Source organism: Octodon degus, unplaced genomic scaffold (assembly GCF_000260255.1).
Source record: "Octodon degus isolate 3935 unplaced genomic scaffold, OctDeg1.0 scaffold00089, whole genome shotgun sequence".
In the NCBI taxonomy this organism is placed as follows: domain Eukaryota; kingdom Metazoa; phylum Chordata; class Mammalia; order Rodentia; family Octodontidae; genus Octodon; species Octodon degus.
In genome coordinates this window covers 803,198-813,803 of record NW_004524665.1, presented here as the reverse complement: position 1 = coordinate 813,803, position 10,606 = coordinate 803,198, and the positions used below count along the sequence as shown (strand labels likewise).

At 38.9% G+C, this 10,606-nt stretch overlaps 1 protein-coding gene across 5 annotated transcripts in view; it reads left to right on the top strand.

Moving 5' to 3' along the window:
• Pid1 (phosphotyrosine interaction domain containing 1) overlaps positions 1-10,606 on the top strand; it is a 250,941-nt gene that overhangs the window by 27,409 nt on the left and 212,926 nt on the right. The window contains exon 1 of one of the 5 annotated variants that reach the window (XM_023722261.1): positions 8,638-8,659. The exons of the other annotated variants lie outside the window; for them this stretch is intronic. The gene's annotated coding sequence lies outside the window, so the exon portion shown is untranslated. Of the gene's footprint in view, positions 1-8,637; positions 8,660-10,606 lie in introns of those variants that run through there. 5 annotated transcript variants of the gene reach the window in all.

The following is a 10,606-nucleotide window of genomic DNA, read 5'->3' as shown; positions in this document are numbered from 1 at the left end:
AAAAAAAAAAAAAAAAAAGAAACAAAAGAAAGTTATACCAACTGCTGAGATTCAGGTGCCCCCTCAGTAAAATGATGCTAGCAGTGCCCACCTTCTGAGGTTCTGAGTGTGGTGTGGGGTTGTAGACAGATCAGTGTTTTATAAACTGAAAAATATGGTCAAGTAATTTTTAGCAGTCTGTTAATTAAAAGAGAAGTATGTCCTCCAAAGAGTCACAATGCTGATTTTCTTGGGGAGTAGCACTGTAATTTACATCTACATAATAGTAGCGATGATTAAGAAGTTGTCAGAATTTTTATGTAGTGTGCATAAATCTATTCTGATTACGGTAAGAAGCATTTCCATACTTTCAGGATTATTGATGTTGTTAGTGAAAGCTCGTGAGGAGGAATGTAGACAAATTAAAAAAGAAATGAAGAACAAAACTATAACCTCTCTTGACCTTGAGCATGAAGGAGAAAGAAGTATTTGAGTGTATGTAAACAACTATATCTCTTTCCAGGTAGCTTTAGGGGTTACGAGAAGCATGATTCTCCTAATGCCCTCAAGGTTTATCTATGTTGTAGTATTTCTATTTATTTATTTATTATTTATTATGTATTTAGTAAGGGCCTATGGTGTCTCACATAATACAAAGAATTATGAGCCATACAGAATTTCACTAAACAAAATGATAGGAATTCAATAGTGCCTGTTATATTTCATAGTGTTGTCTTCAAATTAGTTGTTCAGATTACCAGCTATAAGCATGAAAATTTGGTCAAAAAATTAAAAAGAAGGAAAGAATGTAAGCATTAACTGTTCCTTTCAGTAGAGTAGAACAGTAGAGATCAGCAACATAATTATCCAAGCCATCTTGTGTGTGTGTATATATATATATTTTCCCCCTTCCTTCTTACTTTTCTCCTTTCCCTCGTCCTAGCTGTTCCTACACTTTGAACAGTTTCTTTCCCTTTCATAGTGTCTACTGTTTCTTTCAGATTTTTGTATTTTATCACATGCATACATCACATTTTGTGAGGCGAATGTGATAACCACTCCCACTACGGAAACCACTTTCATCCCATTTTGTGGATCTGTTCATTTGCCCGTGGACACTTAGGGCTGCTTTTGCCTTGCAGCATTGTGAACATTGGTGCTATCAACACAGGGGTGCAAATATCTTTTCCAATCCTTGCTTTGGATTCTTTAGAATTTACACCCGGTGTGGAATGGCTGCATTATAATTCAATTCTATTTTTAACATTTTGAGAAATGCCATAATGTCTTCTGTAGCGGTTACACCATTTTCTGATCTAACTGTGCACAAATGTCCAGATTTCTCCACATGCTCACTGATAGTTGCCTTCTGCTTTTGTTTTTGTTGGCTTGTGCTCTTGGTAGTCATCATCCACATGAGTGAAAGGTTGTGTATCATTGTGGTTTTGATTTGCATTTCTCTCATGATTAGTGAGGTTGAGCATATTTCCATTTGCTTGTTGGCTCTGTGTTTATTTTCTTTGGAGAAATGTTTATTTATTTTCAATTCTGGTTTTAAATATGTGACAGAGCATACCCATAGATAAGACTTTACGAAAATAAAAATTAAAAAATGTCACAGTTCTTTGATGATTTGGTAATGATATAAATGAAAAAACACATTTTTCTTTAATAACAGGAAAGTTCACATGGCTTTTCAACATATGAAAAATGTGCTGAATATGAATAAAAGAAAATTCACATGGCTTTTCTATGATGAAATATATAAAATACCAAACACATTTTTAAGTAGGTATACTGGCCAGATAGCTCAGCAGACTAAGGACTAAAGTGCCTGCTTATGCACAGTGCAGTGGCAGGGGTTTGGTCCCCTGCATGCAGTGCTGGCCCTGCCCCAGGGGTGTGCTGAGACGTTGATTGAGACTGGGTGTGGTGGTGTGCGCCTGTAATCCCAGCACTTGGGAGGCTGAAAGCAGAAGGATCACTATGAAGCTGATCTATGTGGTGAGACCCCGTAGACCCTGCAGACCCTGTACCAAATACATAAAAAGAAAATGATAAGTAGGTATGTTTTATTTTCTATGAAAAGAGGTTGTATGTGTCTAATAGTCTGTTTTCTTAAAATTATCTAAGAAACACGATACTTTGCATTTAAAATCCCTTGCATTGGAATATGATTATTGGTGTTTGGAAGATACAAATATGATTTTATGTGTTTCCCAGTACCACAAGAATGTTAGAATTCTTTTGTTTCAGTTAATAAAACTGTTCAAATGTTGACTTCACAATATGTGATTCTTAGAGTAGGACAATAATATGAATTTATAGCTATTTCTGAAAGCTATTATAATTCTAATAAATTCAGCACTTCAGGTATGATGGTTATTTTATGTAGACATGTAGTAGAACTCTAATACACACACACATGCACACACACACACACACACACACACACACACACACACAGAAGCACGGTTCTCTTCTTGGCCCCACTTGGATTAGAGAGGCACATGTCCAAGAGGCAAACTCTAGGAAGTTCTGTGCACCAGAGGAGAGGCAGTGAAAGCAGAGTGTCAGAGATTTATTCATGCAGAAGTTTTACATAATAGGTGAGCTTTTAAGAGTATGGTTCAGGAGACGAAACAGGAGCCTTAATTCATTTGGACAGCTCTTTTGCTTGTCAAGAAAGACATGCCTACTGCTGGAGACAGGCTTAGTTACATGATAGATCTAACGTGTCGGATTTTGATCTTAGGCAATTGAAACACAAGTAACGAGCCCTGTCATTACCTGAGGCTTCTGAAGTTTTGAAGATATCTGGGACAATCTTCCTGGCTTTTTTTGTTTTGTTTTTTTAATTTAAAAAATCTTTTATTTATTTTGTACAGGTTCTCACCATGCAGCTTGGACTTGTAGTGATCCTCCTGTCTCAGCCTCCCCTGTGCTGGGATTACAGGCATGTACCACCACGTCCATTTTTGGTTGCCGGCTTGGTGTGGGGCTGGCATGGCATGTGGTCCAGGGATCGAGCTCCAGTCCTTGCACTTGCCAGGAAGGTGCTTAGACCACCAAGCTATTTCTTCCTGTTTTATTGAGCACCAGCGTGGCTAATGCGTTGGCAATTATCAGACTTAATATGCCAGAAGAGAGGCGTACACTGGGAGAGCAAGGCTTGGCATATGAAGCTCTGGCTAGGAGGTGAGGAAGGAAGCACATGCTGTCTTATTTTTGTTTGCTTCTTTGCTTTTGAAGAGGAGAGTGTCATGGCAGGTTACACAGTGTGTGGAAGTTAGGGGGAGGAAATTGCATTTTGCATTTTTAACGAATACATTATTTGGGGAATACAATATACAATTCAAACCAAAGAAGTTAAACTTGGTAGGGTGAAGATAGAGAAAAATGAAAGGATTTTGAAGGACTAAATGTCTTCCAAAGAGGCTGTCTGTAGAGTGGAAATTTCCAGAAAGAGGGTCATGAATAGTTGTTGATGAAAACAGTCACTTGGTAGCTCTGCAGGGGCCTCCCGCAGACTAACTTGAATTCCAGGTCTAGTTTTCACAGCTGTGTGTGGACGAAGATAAGAATTAGCTATACTATCTTTTTCTGTCTTCATAAAAATTAATGTTGCTTAAAAGTAAGACTGCTTAAAAGTTTGACCTGAATAAAGGTTACTGAATATAGGCATGTTGGGGAAAGATATCCTACTTTCTGTGCCTTACCTTGCGTTGAGAACACAACTGTCCCTGAAATCATGGTTCACTGAAGCCTTGTTCTCTGTGCGAACTAAAATGTAACATATTTTGTTTACACAGTGGTGTTTTTTCTTTTATTCCTGTGTTTGTATCAGAAATAAGTGAGGCTTTCTCCCAAGACCCAGTGCCAAATACGAATTTGGTGATTAAAATGTCCAGTATTAATCTTTGCTTGACACAAACCAAGTTAGGATGGGCTTTTGTTTATTTGTTTCTAGCATTAGATGATCAAATAAAAGAAAGAAAGTGTTATAATGAAGAGGAAGTGATCTAGGAAAGGCTGAGGTACTAATCAAGCTCCGGCTAGTGTAGAGCAGACCTTGATCTTGTGAAAATGAAGAATGTTTACAACCACCGAGGTCAATACTAAGCATCCTTTTTGTTTTCATGTTTTCCCTTTTGTTTTCATGTTGGATTGTTTCCCTTAGATAGTGAGGTTGGTTGCGAGGCAGATATTTTTTCCCTTGTTTGCTTCTAATCTTTGGGCTTTAATATTGAAATACCATGTATCCATAGAATGTCAGCTGAAGAAATTCTAAAAAGTGATTTTCATTGATTAATCCCACAAATGTTACTTGAGCACCTATTAGGAGCCGGAGTGCCTACTGGGCGCTGTCTTTGTCTGCTTGGAAATCGGTTTTAATGATGACATAGGTGTGTGAATATGTAGTTGCCAGAAGGCAGAGTTAGTGCTGTGTTAAACACAACCAGGCAGAGGGATGAAGATATCCCCAAAGGCAGTGACTGTCAGATTGCACACAATACAGCTGCAGGGGTTCAGAGCCAAGGACGGTCGCACGAGGAACATGGGCCTCTGGGCTTGGCCATGGCATGGCATGTGAAGCCTTGGATGGAGTCACCGGGGTTGGTGTTCGAGGCAGCAGGGTGCAGGGGGCCGTGACAGAGGCTGGGTGTAGAAGCAGGGTTTCATCTTTCAGACTCAGAACTACTTCAGGGTGTGGACAAACAGTTCTTGGTGTATGGAGTGCCAGAGCTATAGTGAGTGTTAAGAGTTTTTATTTCAGCTGGCCTCTAATTAGGTAGCACATAAAAACTATATTTTGGTTTTTGGATTACATATTTTTTTCTATAGCTCAGTGGATTAAAGTGCTAGCAAGCAGGCTCAGGGAAGGAGGTTCGATTCCCCAGGCCTGCTGTGCTGGCCCCCACCCCGGGGTGTGCTGAGATGGCAATTGAGACTGGGCCTAGTGGTGCATGCCTGTAATCCCAGCTCTTGAGAGGCTGTAAACAGGTGGATCCCTATGAGTCTGATCTAGTAGTGAGACCCTGAACACCCTATAGACCCTTCCCTAAACACACACACACACACATACACACACACACACACACACACACAAAGAAATATAAAAAAAAATAGTTTTTTTCTGCCTCATGACCTAAAGGGAGAGGTTTCTGCCTTGAAAAAATAATTATTTACTGAATGACAGCTCTTTATTTAGTATTGTGCTTGAAAGACCTATTGTTACAAATATTTTGCAGAGGAGAAAAAACAGTTACTTACTGAGGTTACCTGATTTACTAAAAGTGGTGGCAGTGGACTCAAATTGGATATGAATTACATACAAGTATTTGCTTTCTTTCATCCTTAAATAGAAAATGTTTGTGGGAAAATAGCTGACAGATAAAGAGATTCTGTTTTTACTGAAGCAGACACTCTACAAGGTATTTTGATTCTTATTTGTCTATTTAAATTGGTTTGGAAGACTTTTTTGCTTTTGTAGGAAAAATTTAAGCTTGATTTATGCATGATATGATTTTTGTGCCACTTAAAAGCTCACCAACATTTTGGCAAATATAGTTAGTTGGAGTAACTTCCAGAATTATAATGGAGGAATTGGACACCTTGAAAGCTCATGCTTATAGAAAGGATACTTCTCTATTTTCCTTTCTTTCTGCAACACTCAAAACTTTCCATGAACAAGTAGACAGTATTATTTAGGTTTTTTAGGTAAAGATTTTTTTTTCTTTTGGAGTGGGAAGGAAATAGAAAAAGACTCATCCTACTACTAAAGTGTAAAAAGGAAGTCTCCTGAAGTCAAAAGTGATTTATCAGTAATGGTTGTTTTTTAAAACTACAAATCAACTGCTTTTTAAAAAGCATGAATCTGTTATCAGTGAATAGCAACAGAACCTTGAGCCCCAGAATGTGTCAACACCACAGTCAGTATGAAATTAAAATTCCTGGAAGGCAAATGAAACAGAAAAGAGAAAAAGCAGTCAAAAAAAAAGAAAAGAAAAAAAAAAAAAGGGCTCTAAGAAAGCACAGATTTTGAAATAATGGTGATGCTGAAGTATATACTACAATTACTGCATGTACAAGGAACTAAGCCTTTTGTCATAAGAAAGGAACAAATGAAAACCTTCAACAGAAAATCAAAGCTATTCTGATGAACCCAATGGATACTCTATAATTCAAACAAAATATCTAAAGAGGACAATTTTGCCATAAGGGCTTAATAGCTGACTGATGAAAGATAAAGAGTGGGTGAGCAAATTTGAAAGGGAATAAATAGAAGTTAATCTAGTTGAAGAACATAGTTAAAAATTGAAGAAGATCAACTGAATTTCCGAGAATACATCAAACAGTGCCTGATACACATCTCAGGATCAGAAAGAGACAAGAAAATAAATTGGCACAGAAAGTGAAATTTTAACAAATAGTGGGTATTTTTAAATCCCCTCACACTAGTGAAAAATGTTAACCAAGCACCACTACCAAAGAGTCAAAGAAAACTTTAGTCAAAACACTAAAAACCAAAGAAATGCGGAAATCACAAAAACAGCCAGAACAAAAACCATTGTTCAACACATTGCATTATGTGCAAGAAAGCAATGATGTGAATGCCCACCAACTTATTAGAAATAAAGAGAACAGGAGCTGAGAAGTGCTTGTTTTAAGAGCTGCAAGGAAAGAGATGTCTGTTAGTTTGCAGCTCTGTATCTGGGGATCTACACTGTGCATATGAAAATGGGATTTTCTACTTACTTATTGTATTAGTCAACTCCACATTCCTACTATGAAGCACACGAGCTTCATAGTAGCTTGGTAACAAAAAAGAAATGTTTATTTAGTTCATATTTAGCAGAGGTGACAGTTGATAATGGTACTCCCTGGTGCATATCACTGAGCTTTCACATTGCTGTTATACAATACCTGATAGCCGGGACTTAAAGGATGAGAAGCGTAATTTGGTGCAGGATTGCAGAGGTTCCAGCCCATGGCTGGCTGAGCCAGGTCAGAAACATCATGGCAGAAGGGCATGGCAGAATGATGCTGCTGAGTCCACGGTGGCTAGGAAGCAGAGCAGGGGAGCAGGGCCTGACAGGAAAGGATTAGAGAGCAGACACAGGATTCAAGGCTACAGAGTTGTGATCCACCCAGACATGTCTAGAAGGGTGCTAGGTATCTCTTTAATCTACTCAAGTTGGCAATCACGTGATGACCAATGGACATATGATGGGAAAGTATACAGGACCAAAGGCCACACCTAGACCAGGAGTGGGGGGTTAGGAGGTCCCACAATTCTCTTCAAGGGCAAGCCCCCAGTGACCTAAAGGCCTCTCACAAGTCCTTATTTCCTAAGGTCCATAGCATCTCACAATGTCAAGACTATGGGTATCAGGCCTAAACATGAATCATTGGGGGAATTTTAACAGCCAAGCATAGGATTTAGAATCTCTGAGTTAAACGAAAACAAACAGGATTCAGTACGATTTCTTAGTATTGAGAAGTTCTAAGAAATGAATATTACATTCACCCATTTCCAAGTCATTTATACACAGAACATCTATGGGGATTAGGTTTATTTATAAAAGTCTTTTGGAAATACTGAACTTCAGGAATGAAATTTGATATTATTTATTTTTCATTTTCATAACTCCAGGCTGAAGAGATTTAGGAAAATAATTAGCAGCATATCTATTTGTGTCTGTAATAATGAAAATGTGGAGCATTTCCTATGTTGCTTTTGCTTTCCTCTGATCACACATTTTTAGTGAATAGCTTTGGGATTTTGCCAGGTGAAATATTTTCCAGCAGGGCTAGATTGCTCAGGGTAGCCTTGTTAGGCCGTTTAGACATGGATGAGAATAGAATTCCCACCTAGAGTTTTCAATGCATATTTTATGAGTATAATAGTGCCAGGAATATAGATTGAGCTGTAATACAATAAAACCATTATCTTTGCTGTCTCTGTTTTGTATTTATATGTACTCTTCTGTTTAGTTTAAACACAAAGTGTTGCAAATTGATGGTACACAATGCGAGTTGTGAAAGTAGTTCAGAACTACATTGTAAATGACTTAAGCCATCTAATTACAATGGAATTCCAACTTCTTCCATTTAATTCAGGGAAGGATTAAGTGACTTAAATTTCACTACTGCTGAATGGCATGACCTTCTGCTTGAGTATATTAGGATACAGAGCTTAAGAGATCATCATTTAAAAGGTTTGTTTTAAATTTGCTTGTTGTCCTCTTCTCTTATCCCTAAATCCAGCATAGCCCCCTTAAAGTCTAACACAGCTTCTCTCATGGAAAGCATGAAGTCTCCACAACCTGCTCTGAGCTCTCCCCAGACTCTTACGGATTGGCAGCTGGGCTGTGTTTTTGTTTTCTTGTGTGTCTGATAGACTCCCCAAGCAGTCATCTTTTGCTCCGTCATTTCCTCCAGGATTTGTGAGTCCCAGTTTCTTTTCCTTCTAAATGAAACATGTCAAACGGAAGACTCCGAGTGAATGTCTACAGCAGTGATTCTCTATTGATGATGCGCTCCTGTTTGATACCGAGCCCTTGGAAACTTGTTAGAGATGCAGATTCCTGTCCCCGCACCAGTGCACACAAGCTAAAACTGTGGAGGTAGAGTCTAGCACTGTGTGCCCTACCGAGCTGGCCTGCAGACTGTGAAGGTCAGTGAGGTTTGAGAACTGTTGCCCTAGATTTTTCATTCTGTTGATAATTAAACAAGGTAAAGTGGAATCTGAATTCTGGCTGAAGGTGGTAGCAACACATTGGATAAAGTACTTTTCAGATTAAGTGGCGTATTTTAAATGGAAACAACAATCACTAGACGTAATAATAAAATAACACAAGAGACTAATGTTTACTGCATGATTTTCTGTGGGCAAAGCCTGCTGCATGTTTTATCTCCATTAATTTTCCACGGCATCCCTGAGGTCAGTGCTGAAGTCGTTGCTGTTTTACATGAAGGAAACAAGCTCAGGGAAGAAAGTGGTCAAGATCAAATTGTTCAGTAGTGGAAGGCAGGTTGTGATGCTGCCTGTAGCTCTGGCGCTGATGCTGCAGCCCACTTGGTAATGCTCCTTGAGAGTTCAGACAAGCCTGTCTCCTCACCTCTCTGCCCATATTGTCCCTGAGAGGCCAAATTCTTATTTCTTTTCCTAAAAAACAAGAAGCCAAAGTGCACACCATTGCAGTGAGCTCCCACATGACATACTCATTTGTGGCTTATCTTCCCACTCAGATGAATATCCACAGCTACCTTGATCAACTGGAGTCAGTGTTATAGTTCATTCCCTGTGCAAACAAATATTTATAGCTGCCTGTCTTTTGAAAGTTGATCTCCCCCTGTAAGTAATGAATTCAACTGACCTTTTATCTTTGGCCTCTGGTTTGTGGTTTTGAAACTTTCTGACATCAACTGAATGAGGATGTGGTTTGGCATTTTAAATAGCTAATATGGTATCAAGTTGGATGATTTTGAAAACAATTAATGCTTGAATGAAGTCTCTATTCTACTGAGCTATGTGCCCCCACAAAAATGTTATTGGATGATTTGGGGCAGCTTCAAGTTCCATTCATGATAATGGAGTGGTTTATTTTACCTCCAGGGTATTTTTGTTTTCTTGATTCCATCCCTCCCCCGAATCACATGTCTTAACCATGTAAGTTAAACCTAGAAAGTGGAAGGAAAGGAACTCTCTAAATGGAAATTTAATGCAATCTTTTAACATAAAAGTGATAACGTAAAATAACCTTGAAAATTATTAGTCAGTTTGATGGCAGCTCTATGCTTTCCACCATGTGAATTTTCCTTAATAGAGGAGACTAAAAGAAGGACATTAATTAAAATTGGAATGATTAATTTCATTATGTGTAAGTCAATATAAATTAATTCCAATGTCAGCATAAATTAACTCCAGTGTCAGTCATTCCATAGACTTCCCTTCCATGGTTTCCTTCAGTAATTGAAAGCTTATCAGACCTTTCTAAGAATTTAGAAGAGCATTTGTGTGTGTGTGTGTGTGTGTGTGCGCGCGCTCGCATGCGCACGTGCGTGTGTACATGTGTGTGTGTGTGTCGTGCATACAGGCACAAGGACATGAAAATGTGTAGTCACTTAAGAAACATCACCTACATGCCAGCTTTTTTATTTCTGTTTGGGCAGCATTCAGATTGAAGCAAATTCACCTATCTCAAATGATAGAAGATTCTCTTTTGTTAGCTTGCTCTCTACCACTCTCTCACTCCTTCTTTTTTCTCACACACCACATGCAACTGGAAAAAGGGAACAGCTTCACCCTTGTCTGACATGCAGGCCTCTCTTCTCTATCACGCATGGAAAGTTATTACAGATTATTGCCATCTCGTCCATAAAGGCCGCATGCTGGGTAGAGAGCGATGTTTGTTCGGCCTATTTGGTGTGGTGGTGTTTTTTAGTTGTCAGCCGTAAATGAATCAGGAAGGTGGACAGAGGTGTTTGGGTGACCTTGTTTGCTTTTCTTCTTCTCCATCCAAGAAGCCCAGAGCTGTGATGCTTTCCTTAATTGCTGGGCGCATCGTTCCTCCTGGCAGGACTGGTGGCTGCATATCTTTTGCTGAGCCTTTAACATATG